This window comes from Aptenodytes patagonicus, chromosome 11 (genome assembly GCF_965638725.1).
Source record: "Aptenodytes patagonicus chromosome 11, bAptPat1.pri.cur, whole genome shotgun sequence".
NCBI classification, from domain to species: Eukaryota; Metazoa; Chordata; class Aves; order Sphenisciformes; family Spheniscidae; genus Aptenodytes; species Aptenodytes patagonicus.
Genome location: NC_134959.1, coordinates 9,136,084 through 9,161,724, shown reverse-complemented (window position 1 = coordinate 9,161,724; position 25,641 = coordinate 9,136,084). Strand labels below are relative to the sequence as shown.

General features: G+C 36.8%; 1 long non-coding RNA gene across 1 annotated transcript in view; it reads right to left on the bottom strand.

Moving 5' to 3' along the window:
• Nucleotides 1-24,380, bottom strand: part of LOC143165400 (uncharacterized) — a 195,308-nt gene extending 170,928 nt beyond the window's left edge. Inside the window, exon 1 of the long non-coding RNA XR_012996249.1 lies at nucleotides 24,336-24,380. This is a non-coding gene — a long non-coding RNA (uncharacterized LOC143165400). The remainder of the gene's footprint in view (nucleotides 1-24,335) is intronic.
• Between the last annotated feature and the right edge of the window lie 1,261 nt (nucleotides 24,381-25,641).

Genomic DNA, 25,641 nt, shown 5'->3' with positions numbered 1-25,641 from the left:
AGCATTACCAACTGCATGAAACTACCTGTTAGTCTCCAGAGCAGCTGGAAACAGGGAATCCATAGTACATAGCATTCCCTTTTTCTGCAAGACTTCACGAAGCCCACTCCATAGAACCTGGGACACAGATGAGACCATGAAAAGACTTGAAAGAGCATGCTTGTATGTGGAGGCAGAAGGAAAGGAGGGGTGACTGCTCAGAGATGCTTGTAGTTTCTTTTTATATAGGTTTGACATTGTGGTTTCCTTAAAAAGAGGCCTGAAAAGAAGCTATAGCTTTTAACACAGCTCCATTGGAGCCTCACGGTCCTACACATACAGAATCTCCATGTGGATGATCACAGTCAATTGATCTCCCTTGAGCACATCTGCGCTGCAGTGATAATAACTCATATTGCCACTTGGTACAGAAATGGGACATTTTCAGGTTCCTTGCTGTTAAATTTGCTCCATGCAGTTGTTCACCAGAACCTGACTTTGCTGACATTTAAAATGCAGTGTGAGACATCACTTCTTGGTCAAACATTTGCTTGATGCTATGGCTGCACTTAATTATTTATTGTGGTTGTTTCAGATGATGCAAGGTCTGGGAATACTTATCCTGCCTCTTGTCAGTTTGATGTTTGCTGGTTTAGGTTTTTCCCCAGGAGCACTCTGATGACATTAGGAAGGGAACATAAAACAAACCAGTAAACAAGCTACTGCAAACTGTGATAAATATGCTGCATTTGCACATACACACAAAAAAGCCTCAGGTTTGTTTGTTTGTTTTTAAATTATTCTAAGTGGAAATTATTTTTCTTCACATATGAAAGTCAACATCTTTACCAGCACACAGCAATTAAGGTGAGAAAACTGTTCAATTCTGACTTGTACCCCACAGTTCTGTCTATTGAGTCACCACTTACCCACATTGCTGCAACAAGAAGTTTACTTGGAAGGTTTCTCATTAAAAAGATGATTCACATGGACCTGCTTAGTTTGAGATCTAACAAGAGCACAACCAGAGTTGGTCTGGCTGCGGTTAAAGAAGTGCTGAAAGCAGCCTATCACTTCAAATTAATGAAAATGCAACTTAATACAATACAGTAACAATCAGGAAACTAAAATGCAGGAAAAGAAAAGAAAGCATTAACATATAAAAACAGGACTCACTAAACATTCATCAAGTAGAGCCTGAGATGGAAAGTATTTGATATCAGCACTAAAACATGCTGACACTAAATTCTCTCCTGCTCTTCACAGTCACTTTTGAAAACTCTATACACAATGTCTCATTGGATTTGTCTTTCATGTGCTCTTAGTACTAACAATAGAATGATGGCATTGTCTTTGACACTGCCTAATCTGTACAATGGTAATCTGAATGCATTTATTTCCTACCTATTGTTTTAGGTGACAGGTGTCAACCCCCACTCCCAGTCTACCGCGTCATTTCAAAGGTACATAATATAAAATTCCATATTCATTCAGCTTAACAAAAAGAGAAATTTTGGAGAGTGATAATTCTGTTAGCTTCTATTGTTTTTGTCAAAGGTCTCCATATTTCTGTACTAGATCAATGATCTTGATTTAGCACGCTGCCATATTATTCAGTTCAGAACTGCAGAGGACATTAAAGCATTCAATCTTAGTTCTGCAAGAGGAAAGACAACAAGGACAGAGACTGCATACAAATGGGGAGTCCACTTTATCAATTTTTATTTATATGTCTTTGAGGCAAGTTGTCAACAAAAAGGACTTGACTTTACATGGCATGGCCAATTCAGGATATCAAATAAAAAAAATAAAATACAGGTAACCTATATTTATTGTATCTATCCCTCAACAGAACTAAGTATGTTATTCTGTACTGACTTTTAGTATAAAAATTGCTTAGAGAAATGGATGCAGTAAACCAACGAAAAAAGAGAAAAATACCAGGTATTACTGAAACAGATAATTATATGACATTTGTTTATTTATATATTAATTACAAATTAAAAAAAAAAAAGGAAAAGCAATCAGAAACATTCCTGTTCACTAAAAAAGCAGTTGCTCCTGCTAATGAAGAAGCAGTGAAATAAAACATTCAGGTTGAAGACACCACTGAAATACAAAGTTGGAAAGTTTGCTTCTTCTGGGAATTTAAGTTAGCTTCTTCTCATTTTAGTTGAGTGGAACTTTCAATGAATTTGCCAGTATCATCACTAGCTTTCTTAAGGGGTATTAATTATATATGTGTGTTGCAAATTGTGTGTGGTACTAAGCTTTCAAATGTGTTGGATTTATCCCTTTAAAATTAGAGCTAGAACTACAGTATCTGATTTTGTACTTAAACTACGAATAAATTACACACAGGAAACCAACTTTTAGAATAAAAAAATAGTTCTCTTTCATTTTTCAGTCAATGGATGACTACACTGAAGACAAGGTATGGTAACTAGTGGCACAGAACCACAATCTAATTGAAATGCAAATGGTGCTGCAGAGTGCCAGGGAATATTTGGCTTACTGTAAGAAAACCAACCTTGAGAATTCGATTTCCTTTGTCCAAGAAATACCATCACTAATCTAATAGTGTAGTTCATTTGTAATTAGTGATCAATCAGGCAAATTTCCATATTCATTAGCAAAAATTAGTAGGTGTTTAAAGGGACCATTAAAAAATCTACAGATCCATGCTTCTAGTTTAGTCTTAGTACAGTGGGACCCTTTCATCTGTGTTCTTATGGAAAACTAACAAATCTATGTATGTAAATAATTTTCTCTTATTTCCACATCATGTTGCTGTTTAGATATAACAGAAACCTTTCACATTTTGAATTCTGAAATATTCTGGACCTTTTAGTTTTCCGGAAGTTTTTAAAACATTAACAAAACTTGCAAGAACATCACTTCCTATGAGGAGCGGCTAAGGGCTTTGGGCTTCTCCAGTTTGGAGAGAAGGAGGCTGAGGGGCGACCTCATTGCTCTCTACAGCTTCCTGAGGAGGGGAAGTGGAGAGGGAGGTGCTGATCTCTTCTCCCTGGTATCCAGTGACAGGACACGTGGGAACGGCTCAAAGCTGCGACAGGGGAGGTTTAGGCTGGACATTAGGAAACATTTCTTTACCAAGAGGGTGGTCAAGCACTGGAGCAATGCTTTCTAGAGAGGTCATTGATGCCCCAAGCCTGCCAGTGCTTAAGAGGCATTTGGACAATGCCCTTAATAACATGCTTTAACGTTTGGTCAGCCCTGAAGTGATCAGGCAATTGGATTAGACAATCGTTGTAGGTCCCTTCCAACTGAACTATTCTATTCTATTCTATTCTATTCTATTCTATTCTATTCTATTCTATTCTATTCTATTCTATCCTACTCTACTACCTCCTCACCTCTGGAAACATTCTATTGTCTTACATATCACGGCAAGCAAGCTTAGACAAAATTTTGTGAGTATTTCCTCTTACTCACATTGATTTCTTCATATGGCCTCTCTAGAGGCCAGAAAAACTTTTCTCAAGTCACATCTTTTTAAAATTCCAATGCTCCTTACCTTTGCATTATAACAGGCCAGTAGCAGACGTGTAATAAATTTAGACCTGCTGCTGGTAAGAAGAAGTCTTCAAAGGAATAAGGAACATTTGAGTCAAATACTGAGAAAGGAGGAAATAAACGTTTCAAGCAGTTGTGGCAGTGATACAGTGGAATAGACTGGGAGATTATGAAGCCCACATCTGTAAGAACAGATTAGGCAAGCACCTGTTAGAAATATTGCTAATCCTCTCTTGCAGAAAAGGACTATCTGCCTAAAAGCCTTTCTGCCTGTGATTAGATAGCATATGGCTGTGACACGCATATTCTCTTATCCCATCCCAACATTCTTTGCTGATGTATTCATAAGCACTTTGAGACACATATTACAGCAATATTCAAAATGAAAATAACATATCACTCCACCTGTGATGTCAGATACAGTCCAGTGCAGTATCCAAAAGAGTGCTTCATGTGCCTTTCTCAGGCCCAAATTCTCTTATGTCCTCTTTGCAGTGTGATGACCTTGGGAGGCTACATTAATTCCATACTATTCCTATGCAGTGCCCAATACCTTTAATCCTGAAAAATAAGGCCAATGAGAAAGAGATACCCATTCTCAGACAATTTCTCTCTACTTGCTAGAGGACCTCTCAGCTACACAGTAACAGCAGCTCATCAATCTTCTAGGCACTGACGTTTTTGCAGTCTCTAAAGCTCCACAGATACTTCACAACAGCAGCTTCAGTCCTCTCAATTTTTTTATCTTTTCAAATACAGGATTAAAAGCATTACCCCTTAATGAATAGGTTCTTTCCTTACAATATCTTCTGGCCTGTGCTGCCCTGAAGCCAAAGCAGTAGGGTTAAAACAAACCCCTGTTCTTTTTTTCATAGGATATGGAGGAGCATTTTCTTATCTCACTCTCCCACTTTACAAGAGATGCACGACTGGGTCAGGCCAATAGTCTAGTTTGGTATTCTACCTCTAGCAGCAGCAGCAGTGAAAGATGCTGTTTATGGAAATCATATAAGCCTAGCTACTTTCTGTGATCCATTGGCTTTTGTCCCCCAACACTCATTGGAGTAGGGGTGGTAGAAGGTACACCTCTGCCTTTCTTCTTTAGTATCTGTTTGTGAATATATTGTCCACAAATTTGTCTAACCCTATTTTGAGCCTGTTGACTCTCTGCCTCTACCATCTCCTGTCGCAAGAAAATCCAGAAGTTCACTGCCTGCAGTGTAAAGAAGTGCTACCTAAATTTAGTGACTGTCTTCTATGGGCCCCTTCAAAGTGCCATAAATGACTGCTACGTAACACAGGCGTACATGTTCAGTAAATGACACGGTAAGGATCTGTTACACTGGCTGTCCAGACAGACATAATGTATATAGAAAAAAACCACTCAGTTCAATACTTTGTTAGAGAATTGACATTCTCAGGTATGCACTGTGGAGTTGATCTGTACAGGTTCAGTACACATTTTCAAACATCCAGCAGACTGAAATACTGGATAATTGTATAAACATTTCTGCTAGGACAAATTTTCCAGGTTAAAAAAAAGGAGATGCCTAGGCCTATAAGGAGCACTTTAAGGCCACACAGATCTTTTAATTCTTTACTGGCTAATGGTAAGGAAAAAACATCCCTAATACACTAGCTAGTACAAATTATTTATTTTACTGGAAAGAGGAATATATAGAAGATACATCTAATTCAAAAGGATCTTTGCATTCAAAGATGCAAAACAGTAACCTTTTATTCCCAACCAATGTGTCATAGTGTTCAACGGATTTCTCGAGTAAGATTGTATATTTGACCATGTGTTGCAGAAATGAGTCATGATTATGTTAACAGGTAACTACAATGTCTATGATGAAACACGTAATACTTACTCTTCTATCAGAATTCTACTGAAATTTTATTATAATTATTTTTGATGTGTTGTACTAATTTTCTGACTTTCCTGAACGATCAAAATTTGTAACAATTCTATTTTAACATAATTATACCTGACTTAATAGTCACCAAATTAATTCTTCATGACCTTAATGTACCTGCTTTAAAATTATTATATTAACTCACAGTAGTAACAATAAAAAAAGAACATCCTCAAACAAAGGTAAGAACTGCTGAAGGGGACAAATGCTTGCATTTCAGCTAGTGAAGTAAGAGATTAAATGCAGAAATAGTCAGTTATTAGCTACTGAAATTGTGTTTCATCTTTAAAGAAAATAACAGCTTTGGCTTTTAAGCTTTTAGAGCTTAGAGCTTTTAAGCTTTAGAGCTTTTAGAGCTTTTTTTTCTGCTTTTAAGCAGACATACATATATATGCTTGGGACATAACATAAATGTGCTTGATAAATAACAACTCCATAAAATCTATTTTTCAATAGAAAAAAAATCTCTTATAAATACAGAGTGCATCTTAAATTATTTTGACAAAAAAATTCTACACTCAGTGAAAACAGTTATGAAGTAACAAAAAATGTTGGATTTTTCATTCATTGCTCTTTTTGTCCAGAAGGAGTTTCATGTAACTACTCATATAAGAATGCAGAAGAACAAGAAAAGGTCTGACAGAAATAAACAGAAATATATATATATTTACAAAACATACCTTAGAAGTTGTTTTAGACTAAAACTAATGAAATAGTGGCTTTTTAGTATCTAAATACCTATCATATAATATACCAAAATACTGAATCTATTATGAATGCTGTGTCTTTAATAATAGACTGGATTCTGTAAGCATTACTGTACTTATTTAATTTCACAGAAGTAACACTATTACAAGTATTAAATTGTATATAAAGTCAAAGACTTTGCAGTATTGAAGGCGATATATTTTGACAAGATGTTTCACAGTATGGCCTTGCTGTAATGTTCTAAAAAAACTATGTCAGGACTTGATAATACTTGGCAATAAATGCCTATCCCAGCTGTTCAAAACTTAGGATCCTTGGGCTCCTAGAAGATTACACTCACCCATGAAACAGAAGGTTTAAGCCTGCCTTCTTTCTGAATTTTGAGCTGCTAAGGTCAAGGGGTTCTCCATCTTTTCTTGAGAAAAAACATTCTCAAAATGTTTTCTTTGGTTACTTCTTCAGGAACTAGGCTTTGGGAGGAGGAAACTTAGTGTTTTAGTACTGCAGAATATCTAGGACCAATCACTGAGCAAGACCTTCACTGCACTGAACAAAACATAAATAAGTGGGAAAAGTACAATCCCTTTCCAAGGCTTTCTAAATCAATATATCTAGAAGGATACAACGGACAATCACAGCAGGAGCAGTCTGAGAGGCAGGGAGAACAAATACCATAACTAGAGCTTAGCAGAAATAATTTCCTAAGTGAGTAGCATATGTCAGTATTTTTTTCTGCTCTCCCAATCATTCTGTAAATGTTGGAATGTTTTTTGAGAGCAGATTTTGACAGACATTTCTGTAGGTGTAAAATGCACAAGTTTCTACTCTTCCAAATCACATCCAATGATAATCAAAATTACCAAGTGGGTACCCTAAATATTAAACCCACCAACCAACCAGTCAAACAAAGCAAATTTACTAAAATGTAGTCTGTAATAAAATTTCTGGAGTTTTATCTCTTGCTTCAGTTAACCACTGATCATTTGATAATACAGTTGTGTTTTTAACAGTTGTTGGGATGCTCATTAAAGTAAACAGTCTTCCCTTGACACGGTGATGTACAAAACGTATGTACTGAGTTTGTACTGGATGACGCAATGTAAATTGACATATATAACCTACAGTACTTCAAAGAACTGCAGCACGAAGTACATTGACATGTCTAATAATCATAAGTGACAGATGGTTGCAGGGTTTTTTATGCCTAACAACTGAGTGGAGAGACAGCATCTATCTCGTATTAAACTGTTGCATTTTAGAATTGCCTTTAATTACAGGGGAAGGTAGGATATTAAAAAGGAATATATTTCGCTGGATCATTTCCCCTTCACAGTCCTCATCTGTTGGATGTGCTTTAAGAAAGCCTATCACACTGGTCCCTTGAGGTGAGAAGGGTCAAAGAAGCATAGCCTTAGGTAAGACTTAAATAAGAGGCAAATACATAATATCATATATTGAGGATTTTTTGGAAAAGTCCAAATTTCAGGCCTCAGCATTTGACACTACAGTCAAAGGCAGACACTTTCTGGTACATAGGTGTTATTTGTGAGGGAAATTTCAGGATTGCAGAGTTCTACTGATTCAATTCCAGTTAAAAAAAGAGTAGGCAACAATACTCAGCATTTTAGTATGCAAATGGTAGCTCTTGCTACAGTGACACAGGGAAGGAAAAATAATTACATTATGAAAGGTTTTTATCATAACTATCTTATTTATAGTGGCATGCCTATCTTCTTAGTCCAGGCAGACTCTGGTCTAGTTAACTGCATTGTAATTCGCTAATGTCTAAATAGGTTCCATAGGCAAAGGGTTCAAGTTGATCTTTACCATGCCATTACTCTCTAATAAAAGTTGCTGCTGGGAGGAGCACAAAGATGTACAGGTAGTGGATTACATTTTTTAAACGCTAGTTGAATAGTGGCACTGTGATGTAAACTTTGACTTTGGACTCAAAAATATAGGATAATTCAGTAAAAGAACCCTACGCTAATACATTATAAAATCTTTCACATTTCAGAAGAGGTAATTACTTGTTTAATATCAGGATAGCAACAAATCATTTCAGTAGTGAACGGAATACATGGAACCACGAAGTTGTAGACTGACATCAAGAGAATTCAATGTCCTTGTAGTATTTGTTCCAAGGAAGTTTCCTTCATGACACTGATACCCAAAAAACCCAAGAAAACCCAACCTGAGCTGGTTCTGGCTGCAAAAACATGTGTGATGATTATTTTGTTTTCTTTGCAAAACTCCTTTTTTTATCTCTTGGGTTTTTTTACATGAAATTAGGACTTCAGACTCGTGTACCGAGTTGTGAGATAACGGAGAGAAAAGGCTAGTAGACATGCAGATTTCAGTAGAGAGGTGGGTGCATACTTTCTGGCGATGTAAGAATGCTATGCAGATAATGTGCATGTTGAGTGACGGAAATACATGAAGGACATGGGAAAGGATTGAGAACCATAGTTTGATGCTACATTATATTAACGTCTTCTCCCACATGCTCAGCAGCCGGAAGTTTTGAATAAGAAACAGCAATTTTTGCAGAAAAGGAAATTTCAGTATGTTTGGAGAGAAAAGGGGCAAAACACAAGGATGAAGGGGAAGGATGGTATCTATCTGGAGCAGTCTGCTTCTGCTTTTATATCACATGGGGCTTTTTGCATTCCTACCTATTTTCAAAAGTTAGCATTACTCCTGTTAATATTAAACTGAATTTTGAGGTCCTGCTGTCCCTTCTGCTAACACATAAACCAGAAATAGGGTCATGCCAGGTAATGGCACGTGGGAATAAGTTCTGTCTCTGAAGTCTCTGATGAGACAAATGAACAACGCAACACAGATTGTTTCAAGAAAACACTGTTTAAGACCCTATGGAGCCTATACTGAATTGCATCTTGATGGCTTATATGAGCGTTGGTAAGGACACCTTTACATATGATTAAAAAAATGCATATGGAGGGAAAGCTTATGCAGCATGGGCATATGAAGGATTCACCTCTTTTGGGTTTGAGGAAGGAATTTTTGTCATCTCACTGTTCCATGCAGGCACAACTGCAATAGGTACAGAATTTCAAAATCTTTAATACCAAGAAGATAAAATTATTCCTTTGCTGCAATTTGCATCTAGGTGAGGCAAACTAACTGATTTCCAGAAATAAATTTTGCTGAAGGACTTGATGGGTACAGACACCAGAAACCAGCAAACTTTACAGGACGAAAGCTCCCCAGTTTTACTCCGTAATTTCCACTCCAGTTTTCAAGAAAAGAGTATGTCAGGAGTAAGCTATGAAAGGTCATGTAACCAATTGGACTGGTTACATGATATGATACATTTAATATATTCTATGCCTCTTGTGAAACAGTAGGTAGGGTCATATATATCTCACTGTTTTTCCATGGTATTTGAGAGAGTGGCCTACCACTTAAATCCTTTCATTAAATCTGTCATTTATTCACCTTGGTGTCCTGCACAGTTAATGAGTGCCATGATGTGATGCTGCTTAGAGACAAAACATGAAGAAATGTTACCAAATATCATTTTTAGATTATAGGGGATTTGGGAGATACAAAAAAAAATACTTAAAAAGGCAAAATATTTATGTTTTTTTTCCATAGCATAAAATACAGCACTATAGCTGTATGGTTACAGACTGGCATTTATTGTGCTTATTATTTATAATACTTTCTGACAATTTCAGAGTGTATATACTAATGTTTCTTCTTCCTTTTAAAAATTTCAACATTTTCATCCTTTTTTTTGGGTGGCAGTGAAGGAGAAAAACCTTGTAACTAACAGTCACCTCACTCTGCTTCCCAGAATATCTTCTAGAATCAAGAAAAGCCCATCTTATTCATTGTTCTTTACAGTTTGCTGTTTTTTTGACCATTGCTTTCTCTTCCTGACATAAATTAGTCAGTTCCAATGGTAAAGATCATACACTCATCCAAAAAAAAAGCAAAGATATTTGACATTTATGAAGTAAGATTTTTGGAGACGATAGGACTTTATGAGTTGAAATAGAAATCAGCTAATGCAGTTGGTTCAGTTTCAGGGAATTTAGAATTTCAGTAAGTGATAAAGATTTGTTAACACCACCACTTCGTGCAGCCTTTTAATATTTTATTTCCTTTTGCTCTCTATTTTATGGTTAACTGTATTGTATTTTAATTGCTTGCTTGACATGCCAGCATTTCAGTAGGGGTTCATGGGGGAGTTTTATAACATTTTAAATAATTAATAGTAATTAATAGACTGCATTAAATCAAGCTCTCATAATATTCTCTATATCTTCTGTGTATAGCAGTGCTTTCACAAGCTGAGAGCTTAGCTCATCTTTTACAGTGTTTTAAGCTATTTATTTTTTCCACATAAAATGTGAAATACTTTAGGAGTTTTTGTTTTGTAATATGCTGTCCTTTGTACTCCAGAAGGGCATCAAATACCTTGGAGACATTTTTATACTACATTTAATTTTTAATGAAAATGCCATACTGGAAAAATATGCTGTGTTGTAATTGGGGAAAGCCAAATTTTGTCATCCTTACTCAAATAAAACCTACTGATACTGATTAAACCCTTGGGGCTGTACATCAGCTTATTCTTATTACAGTGCCTAAACTTGGTCACAGAAGTCTAACTTTTACTGCTGTGCATGATACACAACCTGATTTAAATCCACTGAAGTCAACAAGTCTTGTTACTGATAGGATGGCCTTCTGATCAGGCAACTAGAGTAAGGCAATAATGTGCTTGAAGCTAAGCATGTTTCATGTCTCAAAGTCACTAAAGTTAGTTATTTATGATGTGCCAGAACCTTAACCCATTGTATGTAGGCATTTGAACAAACTGCATTTGCATATTCAGCCTTGTGACTTATATTGTTAACGTGCTTTCATACATTCAGATGAAGCATTTGTTACAAACGCAAAGTTACAGTGGTATTATATTCAACTTACGAGTGAAGAAAAACATGCGAGTTTTGTTAACCAGAAAGGATGAATATTTATTTTTAAATATCATCTTTCCTATAGATACAGAAAGTAGCTGACTAAAAAGGATTCTCAATTACTATACACCCTCTCCCTGTCCAGTAAGACCTCGAGATCTTCTAAAGCACATGCCCAAACTATCGTACAAAGGCAGCTAGTAACTACTATTTCTTGCAAACTAAGACAGGTAAGGTGACAGTAAACTCTCTCTTGCTTTTTTCTGGGTGATGTTTACTGTTTTACTAGGGAATAATCTAATTTTTCTTCCTTTCAGATGTGTTTATAATAACGTACAATACATGCGTGGAGTATTTCAGCTGTCAGATTCATTTTTGCCATTGATAAAATTATTGGCTGCTAAAACTTCCCATATTTTCTTAAACCTACAGATTTTTGATTGCTTATAAAAGCCACTGTGTTATTATTCCTCACACTTCTGAAACTCAGAGATTAATGTACTAGAGGCTCAAAGACCAAACACATGGTTATTCTCCTCATCAAGGTCTCTCCTGTCTTCTTTTTCTTCAGCTTTCATTAGGGACACACAGTGCCTTTTCCGAGTTGCTTGTATTTCCTTATTTCTCATATTTCAAAATACACTGTTGTTTTCTAGACCCACCTTCATTTTTCTGTACCAAACTATGTCTATTTTAACATATCTTTGTTTATTAATTAAGGCTTTTTATTAGGAGAACATGAAGGAATAAATTGTAACATCTGAAAAATCTACATAGCTGTATTCAACTCAGAAAAAAATGTCACTGAATTACAGAAAAATTTAGGCTGGAAGAGACCTCAGGATGTCTTTAGTCCAACCTCCTGCTCAAAGCAAGGCTAACTTCAAAGTCAGGTCAGGTTGCTCAGGGCTTCGTTCCATCAAGCTCTGAAAATCTCCATGGATGGGGACTCAGCAGCCTCCCTGGGTACTCTGTTCTGGTACTTAACCACTCTCATGATAGAGAATTTTTTCCTTATAGCCAATTGCAATGTCCTTTACTGCAACTTGTCATTGTTGCCTCTTTTCCTTTTACCATGTGCATTCTCTTCTGCAGGCCAGAAAAACCCAGATGCCTCTGCCTCTCCTCATACACTGCCTGCCCCAGACTCCAAACCATCCTCCTGCCTCTTTGCTGGACGCACTGAACTTCTGGCATAAATGTTCTGAATCATGAAGAAGTATGCAGGTGTTTTCAATTCAGATTTAAATAGATTCTTTTTATGTACTATCCTATTTACTTATTTCCACTCAAATAGAGTACAATAGCCTTTTCCTACTTCCATGACTCTCCTCCTTCCTCCCCAATTAAAGTTGTCAAAATCACATTCTGTACCTCAAGTGAAATGTATTTTTAAATAGTAAACACAGTCCTATTTATATACTTCGGCATGCTATCACAGATACAGTAAAATGTAACATTTTTCAGATGAATGTGATCTTTATATACAAACTGAGTAGAAACAGACTACAAATGAGGCTTACATGTCACCATTTACCAAGCATGAGCTCCAGCATATAAGCAGATAAACACTTTAAAAGACCTATGCACAAAAAGAAGTGAGATCATTTTAAGACCTTCAGGAACTGTTATCTAAAATTATCAAATTCCACTTCTTTTTTTTTTTCCTTTTTTATTTGTGTATACAAAGAGTCACAAAGTGAAATGCTTCTCTCTTAAGGGATGCTATCATACACCTGACCTATTCTCTTTGAGGACCTGTCATTTATGTTGCTGTTAGGAGTTACTTGTCTTTTATGGGTTTTTGTTTGTTGACAGGAGCATTTAGTGCAAGCAAAATCTATAAAGTAAGTGGTATGAGGCTGTTTCATGTGAATTTAATGACAGAGGTACATTTCCCACAGGAAAAAGGAGTGAGGTCAGTTATGTGTACACCAGATATGAAAAAAACGGTTAGGTTGTTAAAAGAAATGGGAACCCAGAAATGACATAAGAAGTGAAAAACAAAGATAAAGCTTCAACTCCTATGACTAAGACAACAACAGAGGAGCATTTAATAAGAGCTTTTCAGATTTTCATGAGTATGTGATGTGCATGCTAGGGATCTACTCATAGGCATGCCCTGGTTTTCCTTAATATAACCTCTCTTTAGATTTTATGTCAAGATAAAGGGATCTTTTCCTTGAATATTTCTCTTCTTGTGACACTCAAGTGCCTGTCTTTATTAGAATTTTCTTTTCAAAAACACAAGTGATGAAATTCTGACTTTGCTCAACTGTGTCACTGACTTCTAAATGGACAAATATTTCATTCACTATTTCTATTTTTAAACAATGCTGCTGATACAGGCTGAATCATTTGAGAGACTGGGTGCTGAGCAGAGCGCTTGTTTTAAGTAATCATTTTCCAAATGATATCATTTAAAATAGAATAATCCATAAAAAGGTATCACATGTAAACTCATCTCTTTTGGCAACATTCAGAAAATTCATGAAAGCCTTTGTTCAGAAAATGAGTATATACGTAATACTCTGCTTATGAATATAAAGCAAAAAACCACTGAGCGAATGTTGTGTTTCAGGACAGTTTCTGCATTTCTCTATGATTTTATGCAACTGCAAAAATAGGAACTGCATGTTCCTTAACTGATGGAAAAAGGTGTACTAACTTTCATCTTGATATAAGAGAGAAATTTTTTACAGTGAGAACCATCAATCACTGGAACAACCTCCGTCGGGACATGGTGGAGTCCTGTCAGTGGAGGTTTTCAACATACGATTGGACAGTGTGATAATCTCATCTAGGCTCCCCTTCCCATGAAAGGTTGTACTAGACGATCTTTCAAGGTCCCTTCCAACCTGGGCTGTTCTAGGATTCTAGGAATTATCACAGCCAATTTCACTGCCAATCTTACCTGCTCTACTCTTTCACCACAGCCACCTTCAGAGTTACAGGCATATGGATACTTAAGTGAGTAAGTCTTAATTACAGTCTTCAAAAGATTAAGAAACATACGACATGCAGAAAGACAAGAGAATGACCTTACCTTTTTGTCTGCATTTTGCCATTTTTTGTGGCTTCCTTAAAGAGCCTGATATAAAGATAAACAAATGAATGGGAGTCTTTCCTTTAAGATGCATATGATATGGGTAAGTCCTCCATGCAACCATTTTTAAAATTAAAAAACACATCAGATTTGTCACTTTACAATGCAGGTATGCTCAGGACTTAAGATGACTATGTCTCAGGCTTCTGGTCATGCACTGGTTATAAATAATGACACTGATGGAACAACTGAGTACAGCAGACTTGGAACTGATAAAAATTGCCAGACATCTCACTGAAAGAGCAATGCCTGGAATGGTATAGAAGAAACAAAGGGAAACAAAGCCAGGATAAAATGAGGAAGTTGGAAAAAGTGGGCGTGTGAGTTTGTATTGAAAGGGTGAAACTGAAAGGTACAAAGCATAGAAATTAAGATTCTTGTACATTTATACCTGATTTTTTCCCCCCTTTCTGTCAGTGATGCTCAGACTTACAGTATTTTTTCTTTGAATTTTACACAGAATTTTGCAGAACGAAAACTTAAAACCAGGCTGAAATAATAATCTAGGCCCTATCATCAGTTGTGCCATATGAGCCACTCATATCTATTAAATGAACTGAAGTATAAATATGTATGTGTATATATGTGTATATGTGTGTGTGTATCTATGTATGTATGTCATTCTGAATAAGCTATAGGCAAAGAATCATTCAGATAATACTCATCATGCGTTTTATGCTCACAAATTGAGAAAAGCCACTGGACAATCCAGTAACAAAACAGGCTAAGTTCATTGATTAGGCTCTCAGGTTGGGATATAAATTGTCCCTTTAAGGATGTGTAGATGGTGCTTCATCTTCATAAGCACTTGTTCAGAGAGATTCTTCAAAGTCATAAGCCTATATCCCATAACTGCAATACGTTAAGAATACCCCACGTGAGAGGAGCTGTATAGGCTAAGCAGTAGGGAAAACAATCAAATCTCCAAACCCATATTTAGGACCTGCCAAGGAAGGGAGTAAAATAACGCAACAGAATCTCTCTTGAGACACAGGAGGCCTCCTCCTTCCCTGCTTGAAGGCACAGCTCAATTCACAGCCTAGCTACATAAATTACAGGCTCATTTCTAGTAAAGTCAACAAGAGGAAAAGGCAGTAACCATATATCTGTGAAATGTAATATATTAATGGAAAGTACATAAGGCTTTTTTACATAGACTACACACCATTAACCTACTCTCATTCATATTAGTTTATCATTCTAAACTTAGCTTCTGCTTTCACTCAAATGTTTTTATTTGGTGTTGCTCGCTTGCAAAAGGGGTAAAATAGCAGGTTATCTAATCACCATGAAAAAACCCAACTTTTAAGGAAGTCAAAGTTGTAAAGCCTGCCCTCATAATTCACATAATACAAAAGGCATTATAATTCCAGTACCTCATTCCTTTGACAAAGATTATAGCAAGGACAGAAAATGCCCACAGATTAATCCATCATTCTGACACACTTTTTAATGAGTGGGAAATGCCAAAAATACAATCCATTATCTTTGCAATTCAAAACCTGTAATATCACAGACCAGTTCGAACTACTTGCTAAAATGTCTTAGATCTAGCATTCATGCCCAGAAGCTTGTCACTCATTAAACTTTTTAAAACATATTACACATCATTCTGAATGGATTAGAAATTAGATATGCATGATTTTTATTTTATTTTAGAGCAAGAACAAGAGGATTTTCTACCTTCATTGTTTTTGAAATGTCTTTCATTTGAACAAAAATATAATGTCCCAGTGTCCCCTACTGGGCAAGTGACTTCATAGGTAAAGCATTCATTTCATACATGTCTATACCTATCATCATCAACATGTTCAGAAAGACTGTTCTGAAGTATTGCACTAGTTTGCACCTTTTTCCCACTGAAAAAATACACCATGAAGACCTGGTCTGACAAACTACTGTGAAGAAATAGCTAACTTCAGGGAAAACAAAACCAGATGCATTTACATAGGATATCCTACTGGACAGGAAGAGAAAATAATTTGAAAGACTCCTTCTGTTTTCTCCTCTATACTGTATAGGGTGATCTTGGGAAGTTTATTTCACGTACCTGTGCTTCAATTTTGCTTGAAGATAATGATACTGACAGCTTTTTAATAGATCATCTACTCATGCAAGCACCGCACCGTAGCTGTACTTTGCTGTTGTCTTAGTATTAGGTGGTGGGTAAGGAGCAGTTGTTATATTTTTTCAAGCATGTCTGAATCATCTTCCTCCTCACTTAAATTACCAGTAAAAGTCTGAAGTGATCACAGTAAAGCAGCCTAATGCAATGTTTAAATGAAAAACAACTGAAATAGAGATCTATCTCAAAACTTCTTTTTTTCTTTTAAATGAATGCAGTCCTTGTGAATTTGAAGAATTCAAAAATCATTCCTGAATTAGAGGAAGTACTTCGCACTGCTTCCTGGGCTTCCAAGTGCATTGGCTTTCTCAGGTTCTTTTAAGAAAAAGTTTTCAGTTATATGCTGGCTTCACTAGCACAAAACTGGCAAATGGAGGTTAGAATCGTGGTGGCTTAAAAGTAAAAGCATATTCAGGCACTGTAGCAGTCAATGCTTTTGGCATCCAGGCAGAAGTAACAAACCTGTAGTTTTCCTACCACAGTGCTGCAGTGCTATAGCAACAGTGTAAGTGATATTTTTTGAAATTCAGGATGTAGTTTTGGAGGAAATTCAGCATTATCTTCGCTCAACATCAGCCATGCAGTTTTGGGGCTATGAGAATACAGCCTTTTATAGGAGTTGCCTTGACAATAAGGAACAAAATAGCATAAATTGCTTATCTTCTAGTCAGCAAAACTGTTCTTCTCATAAAATAACTGAGCGACTCAGGTTTGCAAAATGAGAAAAAATAAGCACATATAATTAATGTAACAGTTTTAATGATATATTCAGGTTTCAAAAGCAAATTTTAGCAAGTAGAATGGCTTCTCAATAATATTATACTCTCAAAAACAAATAAAGTTCTCATGGACAAGAAACTGGTCTCGGGAGACGCAGATTCAGATTTTCTCCCCAGAAAACCTTTGTGTAAATCATGGTTAAATCACTTCATCTCTCTGTATATCCATTGCATCTCCAAAACTGCATAATAGTTCCTTTGCATGCTTTCTAAAACCAGTCAATTTTGTCTGCTTTTTGAATTCTCAAATCCCTTGGCTAGGTACTGATTCTATGTATGTGCATATATGGAAGCTATCGCAACAGGGTCTCTAGCTATGGCTATGCAGCAAATAATAGATACCTTTCTTCTGAGCTTATTTCTTCTTCCAGTGCTTTGATTCCAGAATTGATTTATTTTACAGGAATGGCTTCATCTGCCTTACAGGATAATTTTCAGCCTTACAAAAGCTAGAACCTCTAATATGTAAAGAAACTAATGAATAGCTATGGCATTGCATACATATTCTGCAGTCATATCAATCAGTACAAGATAATTTCAACATTTCATTAATGTCCTGGTTTTGAAATGGAATTCTGTTAAAAATAAAACATGTAACAAAATATGCTTTATTACAAAACTGAGCTGCAGAAGGCCAATGTTACTGTTTTTCTTCTGAATTTATACAGGTACTAAATCACCTTTTTACACAGAGGGCATATTTTTGATATAAAATATAGTTTTATAAAGAGATGTAGGGCAGAAGAGCAAACATAGAACAGCAGAAGTGCTGGTACACTGCCTTCTCTTGCAACTGTAACCTCTCTAGAGAGATTGACTAAGCCAGGAGAAAACCTGCTAGGTCACAGCTATGATTCACTCAGACTGGACTTACTCCAGATGCATAAAACCCTCCAACCAGGAGATCCCTGCCAACCATTTCTGTGCTGCAGGAAACCTCATGATCAGTGTGACTGAAGACACCCAACTGAACATAACCCCAAATCTTTTAAATATATATAGCTTAGCAAGGATCAAAATACAGATCTGAAGAAGCTTCTCAGCTCAGTATGACACATTTTGTTCTGTAACCCCAGCACAAAGCAGAAATCCAATAGCAGTGTAGGGCAACCGCCTAATTCTCTTTTCTAAGGGCTGCACATGTTGCAGCAGATGCCAGTGCTGCATCAAGCACATCCCCTCTGTGAACATTATATTGCCCTACTAATTGCAGCTATGTAGTTAGCTGCACTCTGCATCTTTAAAACAATTTTCATATTTGTATATCGGACAAACCGCCTCCTCCAAGGAGGCATAAGTAGGGTATATAAATGTATCAGGGTGGAGAGGGGCAGAATAAAGTACTGAGGGAAGCAACGTGGCTTCACAGAGTAACTATCCCAATGCAAAAACAGCAGTAAGTGTATCCAGGCTTGCTTTAGTTATTATTAGAAGTGCCTAGTCTGGACATCTAATATGTATGAGCAACAGCTGCGTCATTAGAGAACGAGTTTGGTCTTGATTCTAGACTACTCAGCAAATCCACACTTTCACAACACTACTGAATATATTAATACCTTCTTCCTCCCAGTATGACATGCTCTCCAGCATTTTTAAACAAGAAAATACATTTTTAAGGAGCTGAGATTATTAAATTTGTTAAGAGCTCAAGTTATAAATTAACAATAATATAGCATAATACTTTCCATAAGAAGGCCTGTATTTAGTGACAAAACCTTTTAGTGCAGCTTTGAATATAGTTAAACTCCTAGATGCAACGCTTTATAGTCTGAAAAGACCACTCCCCTTTCTAACCTGGTCTGCCTATCAAAGCAAATTTGTTCAATACACCTATCACAAACTGAGCAGTAAAAAGAAACAGATTTTCAGTTGTGTTCTGAGAGCAAATTGTCTTTGCTTCAGATTAATGGGTTGAAAGTTGAGACAAAAGCTCTTTTTGGTACCATAATCAGAAAATGAAGCAAGGGAAAGTAGAGAAGAAAAAAAAAAGTATGTTTTTAATTTTTCTTAATTTCATCACTTAACAGTATGTGAAAGATGTTGACCATCTCTACAGCTGATTTTAAAGGGGTAGTTTTTGGTTACTATTGAGCCCAAATATAATCACAAAAATAGGAAGAGAGTATTTGGCAAGGAAGGTGGGTGTGGGTGGCAGGGGTCAATTTCAATCCCTGGCAAGTGCATCCTTGCTCTCTTTTCTGGATTACACTGGAATCCAAACAAGCAAGTTAGTTTTTGGATGGAGGGACAGGAAAAGGATAAGTAGGGTTAACACATCCATTCAGAAAGACTATTTTTTTCTAAAAGCTTGCTGCACTACATAGGGAAAGATACAGCAGATTCTTAGTGCTATTGACCCTTTCCTTCCCACGTGAGTTGAGCCTATTAATGAAATCTCTCCTCATTTTGATTCTGAATGTGTCCTAAGAGTCTTACAACAACATTTTCAGAATTTTAAATCTAAGCTACCACAAAACTCCCATTGGCTTCAGCAGTCTCACCCATCAACTGTTAACTTTTACTTAACTTTTGTTTACCTCTCATCTTTGCTGATCTATTTCTATGCATGCCAGATAAATGTTATGACAAGCTGTAATTTTCTAGCTGTGAAATCACAAAGATGATGTGCCACAAAACATCAAACTTCTGTTCATGTCTCTTTCTCAAATATCTGTCTAATACAAAACATCACAGTTTCCAACGAAAATTTATACTTTGATAGTGAAATAATTTCTTGGATTGTTACATATGAGTGAGTCAGGGTCTGCTCACAATTAAGAAACACTAAATCCAACAGATTACTCGCAATGAATTATTTCTTCAGCTCCTCAGAGAATATAACCTACAACAAATTTCTTTCACAGAAAGTGCTAAGGTTCATAGCCTCTCAACTGCTAGAGACAGATGCACTTAGTTTACTTATTACCTATGAAACAGATTTGGTTGAATCTTGGCCTGGAGGATAAAATTGTACAATGTTGGTGAAGTGCTGTAGTCAGAACAGAATCTTAATTTTACATTTTTTTCTACATATCTTTCTGCCTATATAATTGTTTCAAAAAGAAAGGAAGACAATAAAAACCAGCAGGTTCTAAAAAACTTTTTCAGCTTTTTCTCTGCAGTCACTGGGTTATCTAGTCTTCTCAGGCTGAATCAGTGTGCACTAGGAATGTGCCCAATTTCAAGCACATAAATACCAACACCAAAATGGGAGACTATCCACATGGGCATAAAGTGAAGCTTGTCCAAAACTGTTTGCAGCATAAGGGCCATGGAAAGTAATCACCCTCTGCACACTGGCTCAGAGGCACTGCAGTCTTAATGAATTTCAGGCTCAGACCAGTTTACATTTTCTGGCACTTGGTGCCTCAGTGGCATCTGGTGGGATTTTTTTTTTTTTTTTTAAATTTACTCTGCATCATGAGCCTCAGTCAATTTGCAAGGTTTTGCAAGTAAGCTTGAAGGGCTTGTTCATCAGACCTTGAATTATCAGTAAGTACCCAAAATTAGTTGTCAACTTTGAACAGGCTAGAAAATCCAACAGCATTCGATATAAATCTCTCACGCTTAGTGCTTTTGGGGGCACTCTGCAAGCCTTGTGGACAGTATCATTAGTGTTTCCATTTGAATTCTGAGGTGGAGCAGTGTTATGTCTAAGCTTTTTCTTCACTGGAGCAATTGCAGCACAATTGCAAATACACCTTCACAAGTGTGCACCTCAGCAAGAGTAAAGATTTGTCATCACTCAGAGCAGCCATTACATTAATAGTGGCACGGGCAGTTTCACCTTCATTTATCAAAGGAAAGCAATCACCTTCAGCCTTTTAAATCTCCTGCAGTATTCACTTTTTGTGAATTCACTCATTATTTCTTACTATTTTCACCAACACATCATCATCACTAATTCCAATTATATTACACTAGTATACAGCACAGTAATAAACGGTACAGTAGTATATTCAGTATGAGACAGAGACCGAACAATGTAATGTCATGAATACCCACTACAAGGACATTAGTGGTAAACACAGAAAGGCAACAATTACACATACTCACGTGTGGGCATGCAACTATTAAGCTTACAAAGTCAAGAACTAGAAGCCAGGAAATGCTAGAATTAACGTTAGCTGTGCAGCCTTAATTTCTTCTATTTGAGAGTATATATTATGATACCTTCTGTAATGATGTTAGAATTTACTGCCCTTATGTCTAATTTTTTCATAAGGCCAACTCCTCCCAAATTTTGAGTTCAGGTTATTGGAGGAATTGGACTACATTGATTCTATGTTAACCACATAGATTATCAGAATATTTTAAGATGTACAACATTTTTTTCCAAGCCTCAGAAACAGCTGTGCTGTTTTGGCTAAAACTTTGCAAACACCTGTGGAGAGAAACTGATGAAAAATTCCAACTAAAAATGTGCAGTGCTACACACAAATAGAAAGAGGTGTGGGCTAATACATTCGCAAGGCTGACTCCACAATGCATTGTTAAAAAAGGCAGTACTGTACATATTCAAAACATTTTAGCAAGCAGCCCCCAAAATAGCCCCATAAAGTAGGTAGACAGGTGTGAAAACTGATACCGACATCAATTAAATAACTTAATCATGTAATCAGTCAGTAACAAAGGAGAATTGTATTCCACATTTCTCCTTCTCTAGCATACCAACTATGAAACAAATGTCAAATCAAAAACAAATAATGGTTGCAATCTATTTAAGGTACACAAACCAAACCTTTGTTACTACCAAAGGATATCTGTGCGAATAGAATAGACAATTAGGTCTGAAACTACCCATTTTACATTTGCAAATACATACGATAGAAACGAATTGAGATATTTCAGGTAAACAACATTTCAGCATATTTGCAAGTGGCAAATTCATGCCAGCAGGTGATAATTCGGTCTGTACTGTACATTTTTAGAGCTGTTGAATTGCATGCTGCAGCACTGCAATCTACCGTTTCACCACATCCTATGTTTTGCCTAACTGTTTGGTAAGGCAAGGAAAACTAGAGCCAGCAGTGAAGCACACAAACAGAATAACAAACAGGATCACTTTTCGTTTCAGGCTTTTATGTTATAGAATTATATTTTCAATCCTAACATAGGTCACAATAGTCACAATGGCAATTTTCAACTTGCTTTCTAGGCACGTAGTACAGTTAGGAAAGATTTTCACATAATCAAAGTTGGATATTTCTAGAGAGATCAAAAGAGTCTGTGAAGTGGAGAGCAGGTGCTACAGACATCTTAGAGGATCTGAGAATGCAATTAACCAGCAAATGAGCCTTGGAAAACCTAGTCTTCCTGAACAGATGAGCACAATAAAAGCCACTGAGAAATGAGATGGCCAAAGCACGCTAATAACAGCAGCAAGCATATAGACATGTATCTTAACCTTTAGGAAAAGAGAGCGGATCAGATACAGAAAGGAAAGTAGGTACAATTATGTAAATGTGCGGGCCTCCTGGCGGAGATGAAAGTTTATTGATTGCTTTTACAGAGGCTCAGTTAAGCAGAATACTACTGGCCACTCTCTTTTCACTCCAAGTGAATTGGTACTTGGGATGGCTAGTGCTGGATGAAAATGGTAAAGTGGCTTCTAGAAGATTAGAAAAAACAAGTGATTTTACCCCTCAGCATTTACGCAGCAACTTTTTTCATCATTTATATTCTGACTGCCAGCATCAAAGTTTAGCACTGGGAGGTGTTTAATAAGCTTTGTGGGAATCTGTAGTCACTGGCAGCCTTTAACATTTGGACAAATGTAATACGGCTTTGGACAAATGAAAATAATCCATCTGAACAATTTTTGCTGATGCCAAATTTCATACAGGGCTTATTTAAACAATGGAAAAGTGAGGTCTCAAACTTTAAAAATGGGTCAGACTTTCTATAACTCCGTCCATATTTTTTCTGAGTTCTACAATACACACTGCGATAGCTTATGTCTTTACAGGGTATTAATCACAAAAACTATCACATGTCAAGCCTAGTACAGATATTCTAGGCATTCAGGTTAAAAGGGGGATTTTCTGCTCTGACACAGAGGATATTTGCATGACAGGGCCATAAAATTTCCTCTTTTATGAAGAGAGAAAGAATTCAATGCGGGAATAAAGTGTGGTGTCATTCACCCTGAAACAAGCCATGAGATGCAGGCAGTGCAGCTTGCATAGCTTTAAAACTACAACTACTATAAAATGGTTCACTACGTATAATTACAGAATATTTTCTTTATTTCAGTCTCCAACAACTCTGAAGTCTTAAAGAGTTTTGTCTTCCCCATCACTTAAGCTTGCTATGACTTGTTGAAACTTTAGACATGGCTGAATGACCTTCAGCCCATCCAGCTAGCACTGGCAACAGCATCATCAGGCTGTGCAGCACCACTGTGAAGATGAAGCAGCAATTATTTTTAAATCGTTTTGACTTGTTTCCTTGATCATTTTTTGCTACATTGTTAAGTTTGAGGACCTAGGCCTTAGGTTGACACTGGATAATTTTTCTTTTATTTTTTTAAACTAATGATTTTTAGCACCTCACAGTCTATAAATTAGAGCATTCTGTCACAGTAGTTGCTCAAATTATTCTTAAATTGTACTTGATACTTCTGAACCCAGTTCTTCCATACTTAGATGTAGCTACTTCCCACTACTAGACTTTAAGAACTTCCTTCAGCCCGAATAAACAATGTAGAGATTCAAATACCCCTCCTTATGCTGAGAATGAGCCTCACGCTCGCCCTTAAGACAGTTCATTGGCTTAAATGGAGCTGAACCTTAAATGACCATATTCCCTGTGAATAGAAGTGTCAGATCAGATGCTGCCCCCATCTTTGAAACGTTGCAGGTTTATTTCTTTGCTCTCCTGCCTTTTTCATATTGCTTCTTCCCCCTTACCCCCCCATTTTGTGATAATGCCGTTGCACAAGACAAGTATCAGCTATTTCTACTCCTTACACTTTTTCTGTGTTAGCTTGATAATTTATTAAAACAAAGATACCAGTTTAGCACCAGTGACTTCAGAGATCTTTAATGGTTTGGCTTTTGCAATAGGACAGTTAGGCATAATGGCATGCCCCTGTCATTTATTAAGGATTTAAGAAAATTAAAATCTTCCAGTCACGGAATTGACATTTAGAGGTCATCAGTCTGCACAGTTTGAAAGACATTCAGAAATATTTTCTGAATCACGCTAGGAGAAAAATCTTACACTTACTATTAATTACCACAGCATGACAAGCAAAGTTCTCTTCAGGTTTTGTTCTTCCAGTTGTGGATAAAAGACTTAAACTTTCATTTGCTCATTTTCACTCACAGGCAGCAGGCTGACTGCTGTTTGCCTGAAATAACCCATTCTCCTAACATTGCTGGGTAATATGACCTGACGTAACAGAGTTAAGAATAGCTCCAGGGAGAAAAAGATAGAAGGAAGAAGTGCTTGGATTAGCACCCTCAAAGCACCCAAGGTTAGGGGGAAACAACAGGCCGAACTCCCTGTTTCTTCTTACAGGATGCATTGCTACACTTCTGTCCCCTTATAGAGCTAAAGTTTTTGAAGGATATACTGGAATTCCATGTCTGCTGACTCTAAGGATCTGGCCTGTGTTCTTTTCTAGCTCTTTCCTCTTTTTTTTCATTTTTTGTTTTGGCAAGGGTGGAGGCCAATCTAATGTCCATGAAAGATCTAGGTGCATTAGCAACTACAATTACATTCATCATCACATCGTAATTTTTCACTCTCACCACCACCTCTCCTTAAAAATCTGTGTGTTGGGCTGGCTCTTGTTTTTTTCTTTTTTTAATGTATTTGCTAATATTGATGTTTTTAAAATCTGGATTATAAAAAGCAACAATTTTTATCCAAGTTAAACGTTATCATGTTGCTCTGGCAGTTCTGCCTATATTGATTACTTGGGAAGTAACTATCATGTTTACTCCTCCAACTGTGCTTTTTATATTTTTCAGAATTCTCTAATATGAACAACACAGCCCCCACTTTCAAATAAGAACCAACATTGGATCAGATACAGAATTCACTACTTCACCTTTCTCTTGGAATGTGAACAAACATTTAGCCACAAACCACAATGAGTTATGTTATATTGGACTAAGGCCAATCCTTATTTTCTCCCTCTCCTATTGCATGTATTATTCTCATTAACACTTCGTAGAAAAAAAAGTATAAGAACTCCCTTTCTCAGTCAAAGATAAAAGAGTGATATGGCCTTCTGCAAGAGGAGGAGTTAATCTAATCCCAATGCTGGACGGCTGCCACGGATTGGTTTTTGTTCCCCAACAGCTCTCCTGAGAGTATCCTCAGGACCAGCCAACTGACTTAAACACTGGTATTCGGCATCAATCCAGCTAAAATAGCCATCCTCTTCCAGCTTGGAATAAACAAATAAAACAGCTATCTGCCCATTTGCTGATGATGTTACAGCATGGGGGAGGCCTAAATCCCCTCCGTCCAAGTCCCAGGCTCCTGCTGGATTTCTGAAAAAGATCACTCTCTATTTACATCC